The following is a 27,349-nucleotide window of genomic DNA, read 5'->3' as shown; positions in this document are numbered from 1 at the left end:
TGACACATGCTCGGAATCATTGAACTTCGTTTTTGTCCCAACTCGTCGTAGTGTTCAATGATTCCGAGCATGCGTCAAACGAATTCCGAGCATGTGTAAGATTATTGTGCTTCGGAATTGCATACAGGCGATCGGAGTCTACACAAGGTCGGAATATCCGACCAAAAGCTCACATCGAACATTTGTTGTCGGAAATTCCGAACGCCAAGAACGTGGTGACGTACAACTTTAATTTTTGTCTCGGCTCGTCGTAGTGTTGTACGTCACCGCGTTCTTGACGTTCGGAATTTCCGACCAACATTTGTGTGACCGTGTGTATGCAAAACAAGTTTGAGCCAAGATCCGCCGGAAAAAAATCCATGGTATTGTTGTCGGCATGTCTGATCGTGTGTACGCGGCATTAGAGAGGATTTTCCTCACACTTGAAAGATCACTTCACCAAAGTCTCAATTACACTTGGGTGCTCAAGCAGGTAATCCTAATCAGGGGCGGACTGACCATTCGGGCACTAGGGGGCCCCATTGGGGTTGCCCCCCTCTCTCTGTTTTTAGAGCTCTTTGTGAGTATGCAATTGTCTTTTTGGTATTAAATAAAGTTGTATGGTGGTAATGCACTAAGCATTTGTCCTCTCGTGTGTGTTGGCAATTGGAAAGATAGCCTCTCTTCCTGTTGGGTCTACAGAACAGGAAGTGAAGGGAAATCGCCCTAAGAACACACAGATCACAAAAGGGAAAACCTGATGGTGGTTCTAACACTCCCCTACTCTACCCAAAATCAAAATGAGAGTTTTGACTTAAGATATACTTTAAGAATCCTGTGCCATAATTTAACATAGAAAAGTGACGGCAGAAAAAGACAGAGTAGTCCAAGTCTGCCCATTTTCTTTTTTTTTTTTGGGGGGGGGGGGGTGTTTTTGCTTTTTCTAGGAGAAGTAAGGGCAAAGCCTATGGACTTCTATCAACTTTTTTGTCTGTTTGTTATTGCAGCGTATAGTGGCCATTCACAGTCCTGTTTTTTTAAATGAATTTTTTAAGGCTAAACTCCAGGCACAAAAATGTGCATTTTAGTTATGATCCACAAAAGATTTAAACTCACTTTGCAAACTCGGATATTATCTTGAAAAAGTGGAGTTGCATCAGCACTGTGATGGTCATAGCCAAAGCAAAAAACAGCTGAGGGAGGGACCCAGCAGGAAACTACAAGACCAGTCATAAGGAAAGAAGCGGTGACCCGTCTTCATTGCAGGAAGCTCCTGCGCAGTGATGAAGTGCAGAACTTTTCATGCTGGATTATTTTACACCAGGGAAAAATACACAAAGGAGTCGAGTGAAAATGCACATTTTATTTTCTGTTTTTTTTTTTAGATATTTGTTTAGTTTAGAATTCAGCTTCAAATCCGAACTCTGGGGAAGTGAAATAAATGTGCTTGTACTGGGGCCCACCCAAACTACAAATGGTAAATGCATGTTTTTGCTTGGGGTACCATTAAAAAAAACACTCGCTTCTACAGGCTCCTCATTCTATGCGACAAGTCCCCCACAGCCTCTTCTCTAGTGTACCAGCTTGGAGACACAGCTGTGAGGTCTTCATGTACAATGCAGGACCGTCAGCCTTGCCCACAAATTGTGGGCTCCATCCACAAGCGGGAGGGTTGCCAGGGGAGTGAGAGACAAGATAAGTAAAAGGTTGTCTTTTAATATTCTCAAAGATAAGCTTTAGCCTGGGTTCACACTAGCGAACACAGACATGGCATGTGATTCGCTCTTGCACTGCAGATCACATGTGATGTCTGTGCAATGCGAGTTCAGCCATATAGTTGTATGACTGAATTCGCTCAAGAACCGTGTAGGGACTTTTTTTTTATTTGATGCGATTCCTGTCCAAATCCACAGTTCGCACTGCGATCTGTGAACCGGTCTGGGGGTGGCATTTACATTGTTTTGACACCCACAGCGGTTTGCAGAGGGCAGTGTGCGGTAGAGATGCGATGCGGGAACCGGCACTGAAATTGCATTGGTTCCCGCATCGCTTCAGTGTAACCCGGGCTTAAAAATATAAAGCGAAAAAATCAATTGATTGGTGCCACAGATCCCGAAACGATAAGATGGTGCAGCTGCTAATGGGTAAGACACTCCAAAGTAACATTGATAAATGTTTGGACAGCGCTATCACCCAAAAAATATGCAAATCAAAATAAATAATATTTCTTCAAAACGTTGCATATAAATTCGCCAAAATATCGCAATAAATTAAAAACCTGCAATTAATACATTAGTAAAAGTGTGGTGCTTGCTGTGCAAAGGTTAAAGTGCAAACAGTTGTAAACTTAATCAAAGTGTCTTGTGCTGGAATTTATCCACTTTAGCCCCCGAAGATTTTCCCCCCTTAATGACCAAACCATTTTTTGCGATATGGCACTGCGTCGATTTAAGTGACAATTGTGCGGTCGCGCGGCGTTGTACCCAAACAGAATGTATGCCCTTTTTCCCCCCCACAAAATGGAGCTTTCTTTTGGTGGTATTTGATCACCTATGTCAGGGATATACAATTAGCGGACCTCTAGCTGTTGCAAAACTGCAAGTCCCATCATACCTCTGCCTCTGGGTGTCATGCTTGTGGCTGTCTGAGTCTTGCTATGCATCATGGGACTTGTAGTTTCGCAACAGCTGGAGGTCCGCTAATTGCATATCCCTGACCTATGTGGTTTTTATTTTTTGTGCTATAAACCAAAAAAAAAAATGATTTATTTTTTGCTATAATATCCCCCCAAAAAAATTAAAAAATTTCTTCCTCAGTTTAGGCCGATATATATTCTACATATTTTTGGTAAAAAAAAAATGTCTACAAAATAGGGGATATATTTATGGCATTTTTTTTATATAATTTTTTAAAAAAATGTACTAGTAGTTGCAGCAATCTGCAATTTTTATTAGGACTGCAACATTGCGGGGGACAAATTGGGCAATTTTGGGACCAGTGACATTTTTTACAGCAATCAGTGATAAAAATAGCCACTGATTACTGTATAAATGTCATTGGCAGTAAAGGAGTCAAGTGTGTTACCTAGGGAGTGTTTCTAACTGTGCAGGGATTAGACTGCCTGGGGGAGTAGACTGATTGTTATTCCTAAGCAGTAAGAACAACTGATCCGTCTCCTCACCTCCTGACATAATGGAGATCTGTCTATTTACATTGACAGACCTCTGTTCTGTCTCTCTCAGGAGCGATCGCGGGGGCCCGGCGGACATCGTGACCACCGGGCACGTGCATCGGCTCCGTCATCTCTTAAAGTAGCAGACGTACAGCTACGACGGCTCGCCCAGGGGATCCAACCTGCTGCAGTATGTCGGAGGCTGGTCAGCAAGCAGTTGCATTTCTTTTAAAAAAATAAATAAATTTTTTATTGAATTTTCAGATTAGAAATTCACAAAAGAAATGAATTAACAGTTTTATGTGGCTCGATATATGCTTATTTGGACCATAGTTACTTTGGCGACATATGTGTGTATGTTCCAGCATCACGTCCAAACGGCTAAAGATATTAACATGAAACTTGGCACACATGTTACTTATATGTCAGCAACAAACCTAGGATAGGTGGTTTAACCCTTACCCACCCCCATTTGCCATGGTCGGGGTTTTCCTTTAAAGTCCCATTCAACTCTATGGGAAATACATGTTACTTCATAACTTCCAAGCGGCTGTAGATATTTCCATAACACTTGGTCACATGTTACTTATATGTCCACTTAAACTATAGGATAGTTAATTTATCCCTTAACTACCCCCATTTGTGAGGGTCGGGGTTTTTCTTTAAAGTCCCATGCAAATCAATGGGAAATGTATGTTCCCACATAACTTCTGTACGCCTAGAGATATTTCAATAATACCTGCTACACATATTACTTATATGCCAAATAAAAATATATGACAGTTAAATTAACCCTTACCTACACCCTTATATAAAAGATGGGTATATTTATATTACTATGATTTTCCTCCCCAAAAGGTTAAGATAGGAAGACCGGGCAACGCCGGGTATTTAGCTAGTCTATAAATAAAAGTGGCACATTTTTTAAAAATTATTATAAAACAACCAACCATACAGTTTAAATTAGGTAGGAGAAATCCAGTATTTTGATTTCTAGAATCTCTTGAAGTAGACAGTTGACATGCTCTTTTCCCTGATGAGGATCCTCTGGTTCTGATTGGTTGGTTCCTCTTAATACCAGGATCTGATGTGATGTCATTTCTGACCTCCTGTAGCAGCAGCTAAACTGCTGTTATAAAATCTGAAACTTCTCTCACTTCCACTTCCTTCAATCTGCTATCTGATGGGTCACAGAGGTATTATTCTAGCTCCTTCACTACTTCTGCAGTATATTTCCCAAACATCCTGGTGTTGAATAGTGGCCTCTGCCTTTTGAGAAACTGCTGGTACTGAACTCTTCCGCTCAATACCACAATCTAATATACTGTCATTTCTGAGCTCCTGTAGGTATGTATCAGTTTTAAAATCTGATGCTTCTCCCACTTTGTTTAAAAATGGCATCTGATGGGTCCTCACAGAGGTATTTCTCTAGCTCCCTCATTAGTTCTGCAGTATATTGCCAATCTAATATGTCCTGGTGTTCAATAGTGGTCTCTGCATTTTCCTCTCAATACCAGAATCTGATGTGATAACATTCAGGACCTCCTGTAGAAGCAGCTGATCTGTTTTAAAATCTGATGCTTCTCTCACTTCCACATCCTTAAAACTGGCATCTGGTGGGTCCTCAGAGGTATTTTTCTAGCTCCATTTTTTTTTTTTCTCATTCAAGCCCGTAAAGCTACCGAATTCCGCTACTATACTCATTGCTTTTACCAATGATTGTTCCGGAAAAGGAGGAAGAGGAGAATATCCTCTGCATAAAACGCGATTCTTTCGTCTCCCTCTGAAATCCGGTTATCTCAGTGCTTGACCTTATGGCTATCGCCAAAGGTTCCATCGCGATGGCGAAGAGCAGGGGCGACAAAGGGAACTCCTGCCTCGTCCCCCTCTCCAGGACAATCTTTTTTGAAAGTTCATTATTCTAAGCTTGGCACTAGGATTATCATAAAGCATTTTTATCCAGCCGGTAAATATCGGGCCAAATCCGAATTTCCCCAGCACCCTCCAGATATAACCTCATTCTACACGATCAAAAGCTTTGGTCACGTCCAGTGACCATACAGCTCTTGTTCCCTCATTCTCCGTTGGGGTTTGCAAGTTTAAAAATGTCCTCCTGACATTCATACTGGTAGATCTATTGGCTATGAATCCCGTCTGATCTGGATGGCTCAGTTTTAAGATGAGCCTATTAAGCCTCTGCCAAAACCTTGGCTACTATCTTGACATCGGAGCATAAGCGGGAAATTGGTCTATATGCAGCAGAGTCTAAGGGGATCCTTCCCTTTTGGTTTAACTATAATGGTTGCTTCCAGCATCGACGCAGGGAGTCTTCCTTCCGTGGCCGCTCCATTTAATACTTTTATGAGCTCTGGTAGTAATATTTTTATATTTCCGCCGGGCGACTTTTGGTTTGCCATTTCTGCTACCGCCTGCTGATATTGGCGTTTTCTAATTCTTCCCTTTCCACTTGTGTAATGGGCGGGATCTCTAACCTCCCCAGGAAATCCTCCATTTGTCCTTCCATCCCCACCTTCTGTGTAGTATAGCGTTTTTTTTATAGTACGCCCTAAAGGTCTGCACTATCTCTGAGGTGTCTGATGTTATTACCCCTCCTGCTGATCTAATAGTCTGGATATCGGAGAGTTAGCTCCTTTATTAGTTCTGCAGTATATTGCCAATCTAATATGTCCTGGTGTTCAATAGTGGTCTCTGCATTTTCCTCTCAATACCAGAATCTGATGTGATAACATTCAGGACCTCCTGTAGCAGCAGCTGATCTGTTGTTTTAAAATCTGATGCTTCTCTCCCTTCCACGTCCTTTAAAACTGGCATCTGATGGGTCCTCACAGAGGTATTTTTTCTAGCTCCTTCATTACTTCTGCAGTATATTGCCCAAACATTCTGGTGTTGAATAGTGGCCTCTGCCTTTTGAGAAACTGCTGGTACTGAACTCTTCCGCTCAATACCACAATCTAATATGCTGTCATTTCTGAGCTCCTGTAGGTATTGGGGGTGAAACGGATCAAAAAACTTACGGTTCGGATCGTTTCTCAGATCAGAGTTACGGATCGGATTATTTTTCGGATCAGCAAAAAAAAAAATGTAACATGGCTCAAGCACTTTCAACATGTGTTTAAAGCCCTCGTTTTGCACAACCGAATATGGCCTCATGTCTGCACCTATAAACACACCGATAGTGTTTGTGATGGATTTAGCCCAGTCTGATTGTGCAACAAGGGGCTGCCGAAATGCTGGATAAGCGGTTGTTGAGCAGCTTTCGTTTTCACTTCTGTCAGTGAAACACCGGGGTGATGTCGCTTCAAATGCGCGGCCATGCTTGATGTGTTTCCACTGTCAGTGCCTACACACAGTCACGGTTTTATCCACTAACCTCTTTCCTTCATCATTATATTTTGACAGGAAGCCAAAATGCTCCCATACAGGGGATTTAAATGACGCGGGCGTTCAAGCTCCTCCGTTCCTCTGCTCGCCATGACCACGCTGTGTGTGGACTAAACATGCGCACAATTTATTTTTTTATCAGAAATTAATCCGTGGATCACGTGTGTGTGGTTCGGATCACGGATCAATGACGATCCGTTGCACCACTAGTAGGTATGTATCAGTTTTTAAAATCTGATGCTTCTCCCACTTCCTTTAAAACTGGCATCTGATGTGTCCTCAGAGAGGTATTTTTTAGCTCCTTCATTAGTTCTGCAGTATATTGCCAATTTTAATATGTCCTGGTGTTCAATAGTGGTCTCTGCCTTTTGAGAAACTGCTGGTACTGGACTTTTCCTCTCAATACCAGAATCTGATGACCGCATGTAGCAGCAGCTGATCTGTTTTAAAATCTGATGCTTCTCTCACTTCCCTAAAACTGGCATCTGATGTGTCCTCAGAGAGGTATTTTTTAGCTCCTTCATTAGTTCGGCAGTATATTGCCAATTTAATATTTCCAGGTGTTCAATAGTGGTCTCTGCCTTTTGATAAACCGCTGATACTGGACTTTTCCACTCAATACCAGAATCTAATATGATGGCGTTCAGGAACTCCTGTAGCAGTAGCTTTATCTTTTTGTTTTTAAAATCTGATGCTTCTCTCACTTCCACTTGCTTAAAATTTATGTCAATGAGATCAAAAACGTCATATTTGCTAACACTGGTCGTCTCCCATTCCTTGACTGTAAAACAAGAAGCTTCCTCCATCTTTATCCTAGGGTATTTCACTAAACTTGCAGCATTAGTCTGTATGAAGATATGGGGCCAGATTCACATATAATTGGATAGGCGCAGCGTATCGGAGATACACTACGCCGCCGTATCTTACCTGGCTTTAAATCCAATCCAGGAAGATTTTGCGCTGTAAGTTGCGGCGTAGTGCATTTCTGGCGGCGTAATTCATATCGGTGGGTAGGGGGTGTGATCCCAATTAACGGACGACTTGCGCAAAAGAAAAATAATTCAAATTTTGACGTGGGAACGATGGCCATACTTTAACATGGCAAGTCTATCTATACGCTGCAAAATAGCAGCTTTAACTATACGCCGGAAAAAGCCGACTAGAGACGACAGCCGCGCGTACGTTCGTGGATCGCTGGAAAAAGCTAATTTGCATACCCGACGCGGAAAACGACGCAAACTCCACCCAGCAGGCGCTGAAGTATTGCATCTACGATTTGAAGCCGTACGCCTGTGGGATCGAACCCAGAAGCCGTCGTATCTTGGTTTGAGGATTCAAACTAAAGATACGACGCAGGTAATTTGAAAGTAAGCCGGCATATCAGATACGCCGGCGTACTCGCTCTGTGGATCTGGCCCATGGTGTTAAGATTTGTAGACAGTTGTAAGTGGGTCTGTTCACCTCTTCAAGTTTTAGCAGTTGCATTTCTTGAAAAAGTCCTTCTGCAAGGAGAATCTTCTTTATGCTCACATGATGTACCACAATTTAAAGTTTCCAGCGCAAAAGCAGATGGGTACATCAAATTCCACCATCCATTAATCCTTCCGGTGTCCACACATGTGTTCACCAACACCACTCGATTTAAATGTCTCACTAATTAATTGCTTAAAGGAGAAGTACAGCTTAAGCTCGTTTGGGTGTACTTCTATGGATCACAGGAGTGCATTTCGTTTTGTGACCCATTTTCAGCAGACAGCAGGCTGAAGTCCGCTTTCTGCTGATATCACAGAGTTGATCCAGGCACCATGTCATCGCCACCATGGAGTTGGGATCCATCCAGATCCTTGGACCGGCACCCGAGCCATTGAGAGGCTGAGCCAGCTGCTCCGTCCACAGCCCAGCGCTCCAGTGAGTGAGGAGAGAGCAGAGAGCTGTGACTGACAGTCAGCAGCTCTCTGCTCACGAAGCTGTGAGAACCAAGCGATCTGTGGTGTTTGATCGCTCGGTTCTGTGTTGGAGGCACCTGGGGACATGCACCTAGATAAATATAAATCAAATTTAAAAAAAAACTTGCTTCTCTTTTTAAAACGCCAACAAAAAGGCCCTTGGGAGCCAAAATGCGTAGGGCCGGCTTTGGACATGTCTGTTTTTGCACTGGACACTCATATATTGCAGTTTTGTATTATTTATTGTGATATTTTGATAAATTTTATATGGTATAGGTGTTTTTTTTTTTTTTTTTTTGGTATAGTTTTGAATTATTATTTATTGTGATTTGCACATTTTTGGTGTGCTGTCCAGATATTATTTTATTACTCTGGGGTGTCTTTTTCATCTTGCCAATAGCAGCTGCACCATCTCACCCACCTAGGATTGTTTAGGGATCTGTGGTGCAGATCGATTGATTATTTTGCTTTCTTCTTATTGTATCTGCTGTATACCACTCAATAAAAATTGTAATTATAGAGAAAAAAATTAAAATAAAAGACATCATTAGATGCCTGCTATTACCCAAAGGACCTCCCTCTGGGTATTTTTGTAAAACTACTTTTTACATTGCAGTCCAACATCGGGACTAAGCCCGTCATCTAACTAACTGATGGAAGTTCCTATTATGGGCCAACGAAAACATTCTCGTCGAAGTGGCAGTTGTCGGAGCTTAGCCTTCTTGTCAGGAAGGTGAAGCCCCTAGTAGCAAAGTTTTTACAGAATTGCGCAGAGATGGTTTTAATGGAGGAAATACCTTGTTGTCTGTTCTTAAACTGCATTTTTTTTTTTTTAAATATTAGCATTTGATAGGTTAATTTTTACCTTTCTGCCTGTGTAACACAAATATGCAGTGGCAAAAGGTTGGACTCCAACGCCTACATGCCACACATATGCATTGCTGGACAGTCAAGGTTTCTATGCCAAGCACAGAGAACAAGACTTTTGGTAACTGATGGGACTGGTTCCTGATCATGTGACCATCGTTGACAACCAATCACAGTGGTCACATAATCGCTGATCTTTCCTGCCCCCTGGGCTATCCGAATTTGTAAAAAAAAGCCAGGGCAAGCGTGAATGGGTTGAAGTATAACTAAAGGCAATAGAGTTGTTGTTGGATAGAGTGGAGAAGGATTAAAATACCTGTCGGTTTTATTGCTGTCTGTGTCCTCCCATTAAGGAGTCCCCCCCCCCCCTCTTTTTCTCCTGTTTTTACTATTATCCTTGAAAGTGTAAGTAAAAAAAATCACAAATTTGGGGTTGTCCCCAGAAAAGTAATGAAGTGTCTTTCAATGGGGACACTAGTTCTGGTGACCTGGAGGTCCATTAGGAATTCCCTTCTTTTTTTTTTTTCTTGTAGGGATTTCCTCTCACTTCCTGTTTGGCTATGGGACAGGAAGTGAAGGGAAATCTCCGCAATGAGTGAGTGAGAAACTTGTATAGCACAACACATGCGAACTGAATCGCCTCTGGGCGCAATGGGACAGATGGTGAGAAAAAAAAAAAAATCTGACGGGTTATAACCCTCCCTCCCAAAATGAGAAAAAAGAAAGTTCTACTTTTAAGTAACCAGGCTTTAATTTTATTTTCTTAAACGGTTTCTGTGGCAATTGCAAATATCATAGCAAACATTGTCCGAATGATAAATGATACATTAGACTTGTGTCTAGGTGAGCATAGTAATAGAAAAATGCATTGCCATCTTTTTTTATAGGTAATGACAACATTTTTAACTGGTGTAAAAGGAAGGGAAGATAGGACTGTGGTGAAAACTTGTCACCAACAATTGGTGATTTTATTCTTATTTTGGAAAGAGAAGCAATGTAACCGTTTGTTAGAATGGGGGGACTTCCTCTTTGTCAGACCTCGACAAAATCCGGGCGCGCGATCGCAATTGCGACAAGAAATTGTGACCTGGCGCCTGGGGAAGCTTAGGGCTGCAGAAGGCCGCAAAGCCGGGGCCTCAGTTACCAGCCGTAACGATCGCGGCGGGTCCGCGCCCGCCGGTAATTGAGGCCGCGGCTTTGCTGCCTTCACAGAAGGAAGCTGAGGCCTGCAGAAGGCTCAAAGCTGCGGCCTCAATTACCGGCCCACGTGGGCCGGCCGGTAATTGAGGCCGCGGCTGTGCGTTTTTTGGCTTCCAACTTTTTTAGCTGGCTCCTAGATTCAAAGCCAATTTGTCAAACCTTGCTCTTTGTACTGGCGGTAAAATTTAGCTGGGTGACCTGCAGGTCAAGTCAAGGTCAGATTTGTGCCGGTGTTCTGTCAAAATAGCCAACGCGTCAAAATCTCCAGTTACGTCACTTCCGGTGCGGCCGAGTCCCAATCAGCTGGCGCAACATCAACACTGCGCATGCGCAGATCCTCGGAGGTCGAGGGAAAATTTATAGAACACCGCCATGTTGGTACACCCAAAACATTTCTGATTCCCCATCCTTTTGGTAAACTCAGAACCAGCTGATCTTCCTCTATATAGTTCTATGAAAAAATCTTTGCCGACAGGCCACCATGTCATAATTAAAATTTCAGTAAGCAATCGCTGATTACCAGATTTTACCAATAGGATGGGGAATCGGTAACGCCGCCATGTTGGTAAACCAAATACATTTCGGATTTCCCGTCCAATCCTAAGCTTTAACTTAAAGTGGAGGTTCACCCTATAAAAAATTTATAACACTGCATCCAGCCCAGTTGTGCATATAAAATGACACTGACCTTTTTTTTTTTTTTTTTTTTTCGTAGATAACGTTTAGCCGTGGAATTCACCGCGGCTTCCGGGTAGGGAATCCCGCGGGAGTGGGCGTTCCTATTGACATGCCAATTGATTGACATGCTAAACGACGGCGCACACAGTGCGTCACGACTTCCCGAAGGAAGCTTGGGTCGACTCGGCTCTATTCGGCGCCTGTGCACTGGCGCTGAATAGAGCCGAGCTTCCTTCGGGAAGTCGTAACGCACTGTGTGCGCCGTCGTTTAGCATGTCAATGGGAACGCCCACTCCCGCGGGATTCCCTACCCAGAAGCCGCGGTGAATTCCACGGCTAAACGTGATCCACGGAAAAAAAAAAAAAAAAGGTCCGTGTCATTTTATATGCACAACTGGGCTGGATGCAGTGTTAGAATTTTTTTATAGGGTGAACCTCCACTTTAACTAAAGGAAAACCTAGTGATCCTGTCTTTCAAAATAGCAACCCGAGAGGATCTCCCTGGGAGGATCAAGTAGGCTCCCTGTCCTGCAGCAGCGAATTTGTAATTTTATTGTGATTTATTTTTTTAAATAAAGTATTTTCCTATATTCTGCACTTAGTTGGAGCCCCCTCTGCTGTTTTCTTTATGTATCGCTGCCCAGGATGATGATTTGTGGAAATTCCCAGCAAGTCTTACCAGTAACAGTATTTCTAGGAATCTTCTAGGAAAGCAAACCTACTTCTCCTCTCAGGTAGCTGTGCTGGAAAATGATTTGGGGGAAGACTCTGTTTATGTTACAGCTAGGCTGTTGCTATTGTCTATTTCTCTTCCGTTCATAGACGGACACAGCCTTCATTGACATTAGGATCTCCTGGTAGGAAGAAGCATAACCCTAATGTCAATGAAGGCTGTGTCCGTCTATGAACTCAGAGAAATGGATTTTACAGTGAGTATGAACGAAAGAGAAAATAGGATTTTTGTACTCACCGTAAAATCCTATTTTCTCTTTCGTTCATAGTTGGACACAGCCTTCATTGACATTAGGGTTATGCTTCTTCCTAACAGGAGATCCTAATGTCAATGAAGGCTGTGTCCGTCTATGAACTCGGAGAAATGGATTTTACGGTGAGTACAAAAATCCTATTTTTACAAAGGGGCTTGGAGCAGGTCATACGTCATCTTTGTACGGTTGCAGTGTTTTCATGGTAGGAGATCATGCATTCCATTAGTGGCCATTAGTTATACCAGTGTAAGTGGACATTATCGTTGTCTTTTACATTTTCATTCATTGTTGTTTTATGTGTTTAGGTTGGCTTTGCATCATAGAAGATTCAATTTTTTCATTGTAGCTCTCTCTAACCCCCCTTTTTTTTTTTTTTACCTTTTATTCTTCCATATTATCTTTTCATACCCCTAATTTTTTTTTCCACCACTGTGGCGGAATGGTGCTGGAGGCTAGTAGTGTCCTCTGTGATTGCTAGGCAGTGGTGACGCACCCTCTGTAGGTGCACAGGATGCATGTGCAACCTTTTTATTTTTCTGTGCATGCATGGCTTGTATAATGCTTTTTCCTAAGCTTGTGTGCCCTCGGCCTGTAGTTGACTTTTATTGGTCGATTTGGCTGTTGGGCAACACAGACACTGTTGCAGGCACCACTCTTCAGTGATGGGACCTATCGGGTCAGCAGGGGGGGCCTGATATGGGAGTACTGCATGCACCCCCCCCCCTTATTAGTGGCCCTGACAACAGACATCCTGTGCTTAAGATTAATATTGGCCAAACCCCAGAGACCTTGTTAGTTTTGAGGAACCATAGCTGTGTGGGCAGCTGGAGAAGTATGCTCTGTCCTGGAACTGGGACCACTAACAGGAGGAGGGCAGTTTACGGAGCTGGAATGGGAGCTTTTAAAAAAAGAGAAGTATGGGACTTCTTAAAAAAAAAAACCTATACTCACCTAGAGAAATAGAGGGGTCTCAAGGATTCCCCAACTAACCCCGAGACTCCAGTGAAGCAATGTGGGCAGGGAGGACTATACCGGTACTTAATAATTAGGTTTAGAAACCTGAATAATTCATATTTATGAAAGCATTTATTAACAAATAAACATTCAAGACAAGAATAAAATTACAGAAAATACAGACAATACATCTATACTCACCTAGGTGGATGCAGCACCTGCATACAGCTCTGCACAGTGCTGATCGCTCAGTTCTCCACTCTTAAGCAGAGAGCTGTGACTGTCACTCACCAGCTCTCTGCTCTGCCCTTCCAGTGCTCACTGGAGGGGTGGGAGTGGCTGGCTCAGTCTCCCAGTGATGCAGCTGAGAGGCAGAGCCAGCTGCTGGTCCAGGCGTTTGGGTGGAAACCCAACTGTAAAATGAGGCTTTAGCCCACTGTCTGAAAACGGGTGGCAGAACGAATTGTTCTCCTCCTGTTATCACTTTATTTTTAAAGTGGAGTTCCAGTCTGGGGGGGGGGGGGTTTAAAAGTCAGCAGTTACAAATGGCTGTCCAGGTATCCCACGAGGTCGGCACCCCATGCTGATTTGTCTATCGGCTTCGGGTACAGGAGCCGACAATGCAAGCAAGGGAAACTGACGCCTTCAGGCTTCATAGCCGATTTCCTACTTCGCATTGCGCCAAGTCACGCTGCGCTTTCTGAATGGTCCCACCATCTTCTGGGACACACACGGGTCCCAGAAGGCAGCTGGGGGAAGGAGGGGCCGGACGTGACGTGGAGTTCTGCTTTAAGGTTGTCACACCTGGCTTAAATTCAGCTGTGGGTGGCCATTTTGAAGGTGGAAAAATTTAAGGAATCGGGTGGAAAATTGCCAGCCAAACGGTGACTGCATCCAATGAGATGCAGTCACTGTTTGGGTATTCAGACACAGGTGCTCCGGCTGTCTGATTACAATAGCCAGCAAGGGAGATTCCTTCATCCATGCTCTTTGGCATAATTAGTGGAGTTAAGTGATCCCTAAATGCATGTGGCGGTGTTCGGTAACAGCGGATGGTGCAGGTCTACTTTTAAGTGCCACATTTATTGTCAGAAATTTATCGAGTCACTTAATTAATTTTTTTTTTTTTTTTTTTTATTGTGTGTGTGTGTAATATAATTTCTTGGTAATCGTAGCTTAACAGTTTTTTGATATTTTTCTGTTGGCAATTTTATGTATCTAGTGGACACGTTGACAAAATTTTACTTTTTTGTTTAGTAAATGTAAAGATTGTTTTTAAAGATGGCTTTTATATTGTTAGTATTTTGTGTTTCTGTCAGTTGTAGTAAAATTCTATGTGAGTATGTTAGTGGTATCTTGTGTTTTTTACATACAGTCTACAGCTGGCCCAATCCCGACTGCCATTTGTAGGATAAAAACGAAAAATAAATGTAAAAAAAAAAAAAAAAAAAAAATGTCATTTCAAGAACGATCTCAGTTTGTATGGCTGGAGGCTTCTAATCTGCCTCAGAGGGTTCAGTGGTGAGGGCTCCCCCTACTGGAATCCCCACAGCCATTCACCTGGCCCAGCCGTCAAATGATTGCCTTTTATACATTCTCCACATATAAGCATCAATTTACAAAGCCGCCTGAATTTTAATGTGTTTGTTGTTATATTTAGTCATTTTAATATTTGCATCAAAATGTTATTTACTTAGTAAATGCCTCTACTTCTCGCAAGACTGTGTGTTATGTCATATAATGGTTTACCTTTTCTGCAGTTCTCCCAAGGATGAGCGGCATCAACTGCTCTACTTTTATCAATGCACCAGTGTAAAATACACTATATACTTTTGCTCGGGTGTGTTTTGGGATACCATGCAAAAATGAATGGCACCACAACACATCGCACTGCTCTTCATGTGTGTTTTTTTTTTTTGTTTTTTCTTCCTTCCTTACACAACTAAGGCCCCATTCACAGTGGTTTGTAGCTCGAAACTCCAACACGCCAAGGGAGAAAAAATAAATAATTTATTCTCTATGGTGGTGGTTCACATCTCAACTCCACATCGTCTAATGCCAAACGCCTTAACGGAGTTGTAAAGTCTTTCATCTTCTGTGCTTTAGCTGCCCCCCAGACCCTCCCTTTTTGAAGCAGTTCTAGCCGTTGTCTCGGGTCCTCATTGGATAGATTGATAGCAGCAGGATCTATTGGCTCCCCCTGCTGACAATCAAATTCAGTTACACGGGGGCGGTGGTGAGTCTTGCTGTCTGTGTCATTGGACGCAGCAGCGGGACTTGTGAGTGCACCCGCAGCACAGGTTTGTAGGTAAAGTTGAACCAGGGAAAAACAGAAAATTGTACCATACTTACCGTAATTTTCTTTTCCTGGTGCCTATCCATGGCAGCATACTTGTGACAATCTCTGCCTTGGCTCCTCCCTCAGGATTAGTGAATATTATAAAAGAGTTGGTGAACACCACCCCCATATTCTCCCTGTTATAGAAAACCGAGGGTAGGATTGTATGCTGCCATGGATAGGCACCAGGAAAAGAAAATTACGGTAAGTATGGTACAATTTTCTGTTTTCCTGGTGCCTCCATGGCAGCATACATGTGACAAATAACTAGCTGAGACGGGTGGGATGCTGCTTAGAAGCTTATATCAAGGACATTATTATCGTTATTAATAATTAGAGGAAGCGACGGCTGATTTGATCGCCTGTCTGCCGAACTCTACCGATGAGAGAGCTCCTGGGTCTACCCGGTAATGCTTCAGAAACGTATGTTGGAACGACCAAGTCGCTGCCCTACAAATAGTTTTGATTGACACATTTGCTCTTGCCGCCCAAGAGGCAGAGACTGCCCTAGTGGAGTGCGCCCTGACCATCAAAGGGGGATCCAGACCTCTTGCCCTGTACACCTTGTGGATGAGCTTAACGATCCATGAGGCAATTGTTCTTGCTGACGCCTCGTTGCCTTTGCTTTTCCCCCAGGGGATTATGAGTAACCTGGTAGAGTCCCTGAAGGACGCCGTGGCCTGGAGATAACATTTCAGGGTGGAGGCAATGTCCAGTTCGTGAAGAGAACCTGAGTCCTGTTCTAAAAACGTTGGAAGTGCCCAGGGTTCCAACATGGATAAGGATGATGTGACTTTGGGGATAAACCCTTGCACTGTTCTGAGTTCCACTCTGTCAGGGTAGAATACGATATGATTATCGTCTGCTCCTAAAGCTTGGAGCTCTGAAACCCGTCTGCCGGAAGTTATGGCTCTCAAGAAGGTTAGATTCCAAAGTGATGCCGCGTCCGAAGGGGCAAAAGGCGGATTGACTAAGGACTCAGGACTAAGGATGATAGCGAGGTCCCAGGTGGGAAAACTGTTTAGTTGGCGGTCAGATTTTTCTTACGTCTTTGAAAAATTGGATTATTAGTGGATCCTCGGCCCACCTCTTACCTCTTACTCAGAGCAAGACCCATGTTCAGGCCTGCCTGCAAAAATTCAAGAATTTGAGAGGATGATGGAGAATCCGGATCGCAGCTTTTGCCAAACATGAAGGTCCTGAACTTGTTCCACACCTTATCGTATATACTGTTTGTGGATGGCTTTCTAGCCCTGAGGAGGGTTGCAATAACCTCGTTGGAACACCCTAGGGATTTGAACCTTTGCCTTTCAGCCGCCAGATGTGAAGATTCAGCCTTCCTGGAGCTGTATGGGTGTGATATCCCTGTGACAGGAGGAAGGGTATCAGCGGAACCTTGACTGGAGGCCGCGTACTCGGGTACATTGCCGTAGGGAACCAAGGCCAGTATGGTAGAACCACTATTACTATTGTGGTTTCTATCATGATCCTCGCCAGGAGTTTTGGGATTAGAGGCCGTGGAGGGAAGGCATAGGCCAGATTGCATGGCCAGGGGGCTCTGAGAGCGTCTACTGCTTCCGCCTGGGGATGCGGTAGCCTCGAGATGAACCTTGGAAGCTTGGTATTGCATGCTGTTGCGAATAGGTCCAGCTTGGGGGGGGCCCCCACTGTTTCACTATCCAGTTGAAAATGTTGGGGTGCAGAGACCATTCGTTGGCATCTACGAACCTGCGAGATAGGAGGTCGGCTTGTGAGTTGAGACGACCGGGCAGGTTTACTGCCCTTAGGTCCTTTAGATTTCTCTCTGCCCAAAGGATTATGGGTTCCACCTCCCTCAGCAGGGACCCGCTGTGCGTCCCTCCTTGTCGATGTATGTAAGATACAGCGGCTCTGTTGTCCATCCGTAGAAGAACTGGTTTCCCTGTGATCTCGAATTCTAGGGCTAGTAATGCACGGTAGGCTGCCTGGATCTCCAGGATATTGGATACCAGGCCTGTCGCATGAAAGGACCATCTCCCCTGTACTGAAATCTGATTGCAGTGTGCTCCCCAGCCTGCTGAACTGGGATCGGTGGTAATTGTGATCCAATTGACATGCCCTAACGAACGTGACTTCATCAGCGTTTGCTTCTTCATCCACCAATGGAGGCTTCTGAGCATCAGGGTCATCAGGCGTATGGGTTGAGCTAGATATCGTTTGTTCCACTGCCTCGAAAAACTCCAGTTGGAAATATCTCAAATGCCAATGGGCCCAAGGGACCATAGGGATACATGACGACATCCTGCCTATCAGGCTCAGACAGCTTGAGGCAGTCAGATAGGGTCTCGCACTCACACTCTTCATCTGCCGAATAATGGACCTCACCTTCTGAGGTGGAAGGGATACTCTACCATTCTCTGTGTTGAACAGTGCCCCCAGATAAATCATTTCCTGGGTTGGAGAAAGGTGACTCTTCTCCTGGTTTACCTTCCATCCGAATTCTACTAGCACTGTCAAAAGAACTTCCCTGTGTTCCAATAACTGGGCTGGATCCTTCGCTAGAAGAAGGTCGTCTAAATAGTGGTATACTCGAAGCCCCTGCTCCCTTAGAGGGGCTAGGAAGGCAATCAGAGTCTTTGTGAAGACTCTTGGCGATATGCAGAGGCCGAAGGGGTGACTGTGAAATTGAAGATGTACCTAGCCTACTGCGAACCTCAGATACTTCTGGAAAGGTGGGAGTATAGGTATATGCAGGTAAGCATCCCGTAAGTCTATTAAAAAAACATCCAGTCCCCAGGTTGGACTACCCGAATGATTGTTTGTAGTGATTCCATCTTGAATCTCTCTAGGAAGATGTAGCAATTTAGCCTTTTCAGGTCTATGACAGGTCTCCAACCACCATTTTTTTGGGGAACTAGAAACAGGGTGGAATAAAAACCTGAAAATCTTTCTGATGGAGGTACGGGAACCACCGCCTGCTGATCCTGTAAAGAGAGAAGATACTGTTTTAGTGCCTCCGCTTTTTGAGGGGACTTTGACACCCTTGTTGGAGAGAAGAAGTCTTTGGGGGGTTTGTCTAAAAACGTCCAAAAGTGCCCGTATTTGATAGTGGAAACTATCCAAGGATCCTTGCACTCTTGCTCCCAGATCTTTGAGAAGTGTCTGGCCCCCACAGGGATCGCTTGGGACGGTTTGGCGTCAAAAAGACTTAGCAGTATCCTGTGGAGTAGGTACTGTTACCTGTCTATGGTTTTTAAGGAAGGTGGACTGGGTGCTTCTCCAGTTTTGCCTAAAGCCTTTTCCCTGCCTGGACTGTCGATAGTCCTTATTCTTGGAATATTGGAATCTAGGCGCAAAAGACATGGAGCGCCTGGGTCGTCTGTCTTGGGGTAACAGGCCCGATTTCCCACCAGTGACGCGAGAGATGGCTTTATCTAATTTCTCCCCAAAGAGGGCTTTCCCATCAAACGGTATTTTGCACCAATTCTGTTTTGATGCAATATCTGCTGACCAAGGCTTCAGCCACAAGGCCCGCTTGGCCATTACTGTGTGGAGCATTGACCTTGTGGAGCACCAAATTGAATCGATAGCAGCTTCTCCAATAAAGTCTGCTGAGAGTTTTAGTTCGTCTAAGGCTTTGATAATGTCCTCCTTCGGGATATCCTGTTGGATTGCCGACTCTATATTATCCGTCCAGACACATAGCGCGTTGGATACTGATGTCAGAGCTATTGCAGGTTTACAGGCATTGCCCGCCATCTGGAAAGCTTTCTTGAGATCTAGATCCATTCTTCTATCGAGAGGATCTTTGAACGAAGTCGAGTCTTCCATCGGTAGTGTAATGTTTTTTGCTAACCTTACCACGGCTGCATCGACTGCTGGAGGGCCCTCAAGCATTGCGGAGTCGACCTCTAAGAGGGGGTATAGTTTCCCCAGGCGATTGAGGGAGAATCTTTTCTCCGTCTTTTTCCACTCCTCCTCAATCACGCCCCTAATCTCATCCATGAGAGGGAAAAAGGAAATCTGACGTTTGAGAAAGGGGGGGAAAAAAGGCTTTAGACTTTTTGACCTCTGTCTCGGGCTCATCCCAGCTGATTGCTTGTTTTACTGCTTGTACATAGGGTTGGGCCATGGAGAATGCAAAGCCAGAGGCTTCTAGGTCATCAGAGGAGTCCCCTGAGACGTCATTCTCTTCTTGATGCTTAGAGGAAGAAGCAGGCGCTGGGCGAGAAATTCCACTTGTGGAAGGCCCGGGGATGGCCTCTTCAGCCGGTTGCTCCTGAGGAGGAGACGCCGGCTGCTGTGGTGGCATTGTGGCTACTAATTCCGCAAAGGAATCCTTTATCGCTTTCTTAAGGAGGTCCGCCACTTGCAGGCTTTCAGACTCTCTGTCCGCCGCATAGTCCTTCAGGCAGTCTCGACAGAGCCGTTTATGTGGAAGTGGGGTGGCTCCACAGGCCTGACATTTTGGAGATCTTGGTCTCGGGGAGCGTGAGTGATGGCGCTTTTTGGCCGATGACTTCCTGCCACTCCCATGGTCTTCACGCCTGGAGGACCTGCCTCTGCTGAGACTAGAGTCAGAGTCTTCATGTCGCCTTGAGGTCTTCTTAGACGTCTTCTGGCGTATAGGGCTGCAATACATAAGGGTACCAGCCTCAGTGCACTTTTTTTTTTAAACTCGCATAAACTTACCTGGACGTAGGTCCTTACCTCAGGTGTGGAGTAGGCTCTTGTATGGGCGGCGAATGCCTCATGTTAGGCGGCTTAGCAGAAGAGCAGAAAAAAAGGGGTTAATAATTAAGTCCTAACCCGGCTCAGCGGGGTGCTTATTGGTTCTTTATATTATATATATATTTTTCTTCTTTTTTTTTTTTTTTTTTTTTTTACCTGAGACAATAGGTATACGATTCTGAAGCTCTGTGAGGATGATCCTCCCTGGACAGCCTCAGAACCCTTCTGAGACAGCCAGGGAGTTAAAATGGCATCCGCTGGACAGAGAAATGCCTCTGCCCTGAATTCTGAGAGGAACTGGCAAAAAAACACTATATTGCCCTAATCAAAGATGGCCTCCGCGCCCATCGCGCATGCGCGAACCGGCGGCCCTAGGACCCGGAAGTCCCGGCCGCCGGCGCATGCGCAGAATGTTCGGCGCCCCCACCTCTGCAGGCGCCTGGGTGCAATGCACCCTGCCTAGGATCGGCCCTGATCATCCGAGCCGTTCTGGCTGGGGGTTAGTCGGCGTGCTCGCCCCCTTCCCTTGGGACTACATCCTTGCGGGGAGACGCTGTGAACCCATCATCCGAGCCGTTCTGGCTGGGGGTTAGTCAGCGTGCTCGCCCCCTCCCTTGGGCACTACATCCCTGCGGGGAGATGCTGTGAACCCATCATCCGAGCCGTTCTGGCTGGGGGTTAGTCTGCATGCTCGCCCCCTCCCTTGGGGACTACATCCCTGCGGGGGAGACGCTGTGAACAGGATTTAGAAAATCAAAAACAATCCTTTACAATCCCTTTATTGTACATGGATTTCCTCTCACTTCCTGTTTGGCTATGGGACAGGAAGTAAAGGGAAATCTCTGCAATGGGACACAGATGGTGGGGGAAAAAAATCTGACAGGGGTTATAACCCTCCCTTATGCCCTGTACACACGAGTGGAATTTCCATCTGAAAAAAGTTGAATGGTTTTTCTGACGGAAAGTCTGTGAACTTTTGATTGCCAAGAACGCTGTGACGTAAAAGACTACGACGAGCCGAGAAAATTAAGTTCTATGCTTCTGAGCATGCGTCGGAATTTGTACACACGATAAGAAATTCCGATCTGATTTTTTTCCTGACGGGAAAATAAAGAACCTGCTCTTTATCTTTTTTCCAGCAGTTTTTCCTGTTGGGGGAAAAAGTGTGATGGAGCATACACACGGTCAAGATTCCCGACCAAAAGCTCTCATCGGACTTTTTCCAACGGGAAAACCGATCGCGTGTACCAAATGACGTATTTTTGCCTATAGTTCTACTTTAACCACTTAAAGACCGCCTCCTGCACATATACGTTGGCAGAATGGCACGGCTGGGCACATCCACATACAGGTATGTCCTGTACTAGTACACAGTCACGGGTGCACGCCCACGACCCGGTCCGAAGCTCTGGGACCGCGGGACTCGCGGACCAGATCGCCGCTGGAGTCCCGCGATCTGTCCCCGGAGAGCCGTGTGGAAACACAGCTTCCCCGTTCTTCACTGTGGCGGCGTCATCGATCGTGTGATCCCTTTTATAGGGAGACTCGATCGATGACGTCACACCTACAACCACACCCCCCTACAGTTGTAAACACACTTCAGGTCACACATAACCCCATCAGCGCCCCCTGTGGTTAACTCCCAAACTGCAATTATTTTCACAATAAACAATGCAATTTAAATGCATTTTTTGCTGTGAAAATGACAATGGTCCCAAAAATGTGTCAAAATTGTCCGAAGTGTCCACCATAATGTCGCAGTCATGAAAAAAATCGCTGATCGCCGCCATTAGTAGTAAAAAAAAAAAATAATTTATAAAAATGCAATAAAACTATCCCCTATTTTGTAAACGCTATAAATGTTGCGCAAACCAACCGATAAACGCTTATTGTGATTTTTTTTTTTTTTACCAAAAATAGGTAGAAGAATGATATATATTTTTGGGTGATAATTATTATAGCAAAAAGTAAAAAATATAAAAAAATAAATAAAAATTGTCGCTCTATTTTTGTTTATAGCGCAAAAAATAAAAAAACGCAGAGGTGATCAAATACCGCCAAAAGAAAGCTCTATTTGTGGGGAAAAAAGGACGCCAATTTTGTTTGGGAGCCACGTCGCACGACCGCGCAATTGTCAGTTAAAGCGACGCAGTCCCGATTTGCAAAAAGTGGCCAGGTCCTTTAGCTGCATTTTGGTCCGGGGCTTAAGTGGTTAAGTATTTGAGAAAATACTGATTAAAAAAAAATAATCTTAAACCGTTTTCAGTATTTTTTCTTCTATATCTCAATGGAAATGTGCAGCGTTAGGTGATGCATGGGTTGTATTGGCAGAAACAAGACGCCATATGGCCCGGTGAGCTGCTAATCCTCGTCTTGCTGACTCTCTCTGTGTTTTATCCTCAGATTAGGTGAAGTAATTCTGCTGACAGAACCGTATTGCTCAGCCCTCCTGGTACCTTTTTATTCATGCCTCATCGCAAAATCGATCCTACTGTCGCAGCGCACCCCCTTTTTTTTCCTGTTCCATCTTCCTCCATGGCTTCCTTTTGGACCGTCCATTGTTGCTCCTAAATTTTGGGTTTCTATTGCCTGTTGGGTATTGATGCCCCTCCTTGAGGATAACGGGTCATTACAACCCTTCCTGCCCCTGTAGACGTGCCCCCTCTCTGCACCTTGCAATGGATTCCAATGGCAGTGACACAGAAGACCCCTCCACACCCCTGCTGCCTGCTCCCCCCTCAGACGATGAGGACGACGATGTTGATGTAGAAGATCTTTTCGAGACCCTAGCAAGGGTGACCCCCTCTCCAGAGGCTATCCCATGGGAGCAGCGCAGCACCAAGATGAAGATTGTCCACCTGGCAGACCGCGTCTTCTTGTTTTTGCTGGCCGTCTTCTTCCTGGTTTTGGCGGTGGAGGTCTTCTATATACTATATCACATCGTGCCCTGGTCCGGGGTATTTTACTATGTGAGGGATCGTCTGCTGATGCAAGAGGAGGGGGAGGAGGATTTTGAACTCTGAGGTAAGGGGTTTCACAGAGTTTGGTAGACCCTCTGGGGTTGATCTACTGAAGGCAAAACATCTGTGCACTTTGCGTGGTTACTCTAGCGCTTAGTACAGTAAATGAGGTGAAGCGTCACGTTACAATGACTACCCAATCACATGCAAGGAAAAAAAAAAAAATGCATTTTTGCTTTTATGTGATTGGATGATGATCAGCAGAGCTCCACCTCATTTACTAAGCGCTGGAGCAGTGGTCTCCAAATTGCCACCCGTGGGCCAGATGTGGCCCTTTGCTTGTCTTAATCTGGCCCGTGGGGGCAGTCCATCCATTGACATCAATGCTGAGGCACCAGTCCATCCACTGATACCAATTATGGGACACTATTCCTCCCACTGGCACCACTGATGGGCCACTATTCCTCCCACTGACACCAATGATGGGACACTATTCCTCCCACTGACACCAATGATGGGACACTATTCCTCCGACTGACACCAATGATGGGACACTATTCCTCCCACTGACACCAATGATGGGACACTATTCCATCCACTGACACCAATGATTGGATACTATTCCTCCCACTGATACCAATGACTGGCCACTATTCCTCCCACTGACACCAATGATGGGACACTATTCCTCCGACTGACACTAATGATTGGAAACTATTCCATCCACTGACACCAATGATGGGACACTATTCCTCCAACTGACACCAATGATGGGACACTATTCCTCCCACTGACACCAATGATGGGACACTATTCCATCCACTGACACCAATGATTGGATACTATTCCTCACACTGACACCAATGATGGGCCACTACTTCTCCCACTGACACCAATGATGGGCCACTACTTCTCCCACTGACACCAATGACGGGCCACTATTCCTCCCACTGATACCAATGACTGGCCACTATTCCTCCCACTGATACCAATGACTGGCCACTATTCCTCCCACTGATACCAATGACTGGCCACTATTCCTCCCACTGACACCAATGATGGGACACTATTCCTCCGACTGACACTAATGATTGGAAACTATTCCATCCACTGACACCAATGATGGGACACTATTCCTCCAACTGACACCAATGATGGGACACTATTCCATCCACGGATACCAATGATGGGACACTATTCCTCCCACTGACACCAATGATGGGCCACTACTTCTCCCACTGACACCAATGATGGGCCACTACTTCTCCCACTGACACCAATGATGGGCCACTATTCCTCCCACTGATACCAATGATGGGTCACTATTCCTCCCACTGATACCAATGATGTGGCACTATTCCTCCCACTGACACCAATGATGTGGCACTATTCCTCCCACTGACACCAATGATGTGGCACTATTCCTCCCACTGACACCAATGATGTGGCACTATTCCTCCCACTGACACCAATGATGTGGCACTATTCTTTCTACTTATACCAATGATGGAGCACTAGTCTTCTGACTGACACCAATGATGGGGCACTATTCCTCACACTGACATCAATGATAGGGCACTATTACTCCCCCAATGACGGGGAACTATTCCTCCCACTGACACCAATGATGGGGCACTATTCATCTCACTGACACCAATGATGGGGCACTATTCGTCTCACTGACACCAATGATGGGGCACTAGTCCTCCGACTGACACCAATGATGGAGCACTATTCAACTGACACCACTATTAGTGTACTCTTCCTTCCACTGACACCAACCATAGGACACCATAAACCAGCCTTTTTTTTTTTTATGTTTGGAGACCCCTTGCTCTGGAGCAACTGCCCTTGCCAAACTGCACAGTCTATTTGCCTTTAGTAAATCAACCCCTCTGTTTTGCCAGGGGCAACATCTACAAACAATACACAGGAATACGCCAAGGCATAAAAAGTCAGAGGCAAACCCATATCTAGGACATGAATAAACAGATAAACTTGTCAATCAGGCACTAGATGGAATCTCCCTTTGGTTAATGAGGATCAGGTGTGCAGCTACCTTATCTATTGTCTGTAGCATGCCAGGCCCGTTGAACCACTTGCTGCCCGTAGGACCGGGCTCTACCGTCCCATCGCAAAGCCAGAGAGTAGTGAGGCCGGTGGCGATGGCTGCCCTGAACAGAGAGAGAGGAACTGACGCACCTTCCATTTTAAGTCAATAGGAACACACCAAGGGTGCCTATTTTGGTGCACTTTTGGGGGTCACATGCCAATTTATTTTTATTTTTTTTAAAGATGCTGGTTATGCAGGAGCTGGCACCCGCCAATGTTCTTAAAGCCCATTTAGTAGTCGGCAGCTACAAAAAGTGTAGCTGCTGACATTTAATAAACACGCGCTCACCGTCCAGCGATGCAGGCGTACGAAGCTTCGCTCCTCTCTGTGGTGCCGGCATTGCAAGTGCGGGTGTGCACTGCGCGAGCCGCGCTTCGCATTATGAGTGGCTGGGCAGTGACGTGTCCCAGAAGATTGCAGAGGGGGAGAGGTAAACTTTTTTTCGGTGCCACTGCGCCAAGAGAGAAATTGGGAGCTTGGTACCTGTGACCCCCTCCAAAAAAAACATGACATGCCAAATGTGGCATATCAGGGGGTCACGAGTAGACAGACTAGACAGGGCTTTTCAATAGGGCCACATATTTGTGTACGTCCCTTTGTGCTGGGAGTGCGCCACTCTGCGCACCCCCAGACAGAAACCAGTGTCTCACCAAGAGCCTTGGTTCCTATACTAACGATCAGGATCCGGAACTCCCGGTTTCCTGGTCACCTGATCGCTGTGATAGCCTCTGATTGGCTATCACAGTGATGAGTCACTGTGAAGCCAGCCCCCGTGTTTTCTCTCTCTGTGAATGGGGGAGAGAGATACATCATATCTCTCTCTGTCCTTGCAGAGAAAATAAAATGTGTGTAAAAAAAAAAAAAACAACGAGCTATCCACTGCATATGCACTTTTTTTGTGTGAAACTGGCCCGGGGAAGGGGGGGGGGGGTGTAAGAATAACCCCTCCCCCCCCCCCAGCAAGTGTTAACCCACTCTTAAGTTTATCTGTTGCCTTGCCCTGTATGTGATCATGTTTAACAAACAAATTCTCTACACCCGATTGGGATAAAGAAGTAAATTCAGCTTCGCTGGTTTCAAGGTTGAGGGTTAAAGCTGCTGGTAAAGAGGCGACATATTGCCCTCTGAAAAGCGATGCACCATGGATCGCTTTTCAGAGGGGCGGCAGTCTAGCCCAGCCCTCAAATTTTCCACTCGCCTGGAAAATGAGGGCCGGCGAGAAGCTGGGCTACCTGGGAGCAGGGAGGCGAGGATCGGGAGCCGTTCTCCCAGCGGCAGAAGAGAGCATGGAGGAAGAGGAGAGCCGCGGGATCACAGAGCGCGGATAGCACACTGTTACAGCTTACATTGCAATTGCCTCCGACCTGCTTGCCGTCACACACAGCCCCGCCCCGTTCTGCCTAGCCGAGGTTGCAATGGTGGGCACAGTGTGGCTGCAATGGTGGGCACAGTGTGGCTGCAATGGTGGGCACAGGTGAGGCTGCAATGGTGGGCGCAGTGGTGGGCACAGGTGAGGCTGCATTGGTGGGCACAGGTGAGGCTGCAATCATGGGGACTGATAAAGTTGTTGTTAATATTTATTTTTTGTAACTTTAATTTTGTATAAAACATTTAAGTGTCATTTCATGAGATAATTTATGAGGGTGTGTTTAGGGGTGGGGCAAGGGTAAGGGTTGGGTGGGGCAACTGGTGGCGAGTAACCCTTGAGGTCTGGCTAGTAGTTCAGGACTTGAAATGTTGAGCCCTGGTCTAGCCGCCCATATGGACGAGCCCTTAGTAAGTCTGCATTGGTAAACTAACAGTAAGTAATCTTTTATCTACAGATCTCTTCAGGAATTCATGACGAGAAGATGGGGGGGAAAAAAACAGAAGATACAATATAAACCAACCTGGACTTCTTTATCTCCATTTCTATTGTGAATGGGAGGAAATATACACAATACAGTAGTCTCTGTGAAATGACAATCTTCATAAATATCCAGCAACTCTGATTCTTATACTTATTGTATGACGTCAAATAATAAATTGCAACTATAACATATAA

The 27,349-nt window shown here is 45.3% G+C and overlaps 1 long non-coding RNA gene across 1 annotated transcript; it reads left to right on the top strand.

Annotated features, from left to right (window-relative positions):
* The first annotated feature begins 346 nt into the window (after positions 1–346).
* On the top strand, positions 347–27,349 carry LOC120914323. The gene is made up of 3 exons (XR_005743659.1): positions 347–1,456; positions 22,636–23,256; positions 27,129–27,349. It is a non-coding gene; the product is annotated as an uncharacterized LOC120914323 (long non-coding RNA).

The sequence above is a fragment of the Rana temporaria genome, chromosome 9, assembly GCF_905171775.1.
Source record: "Rana temporaria chromosome 9, aRanTem1.1, whole genome shotgun sequence".
Taxonomy (NCBI): Eukaryota; Metazoa; Chordata; class Amphibia; order Anura; family Ranidae; genus Rana; species Rana temporaria.
Note: the sequence above shows the minus strand (reverse complement) of the source record. Positions and strands in the feature narration are given on the sequence as shown.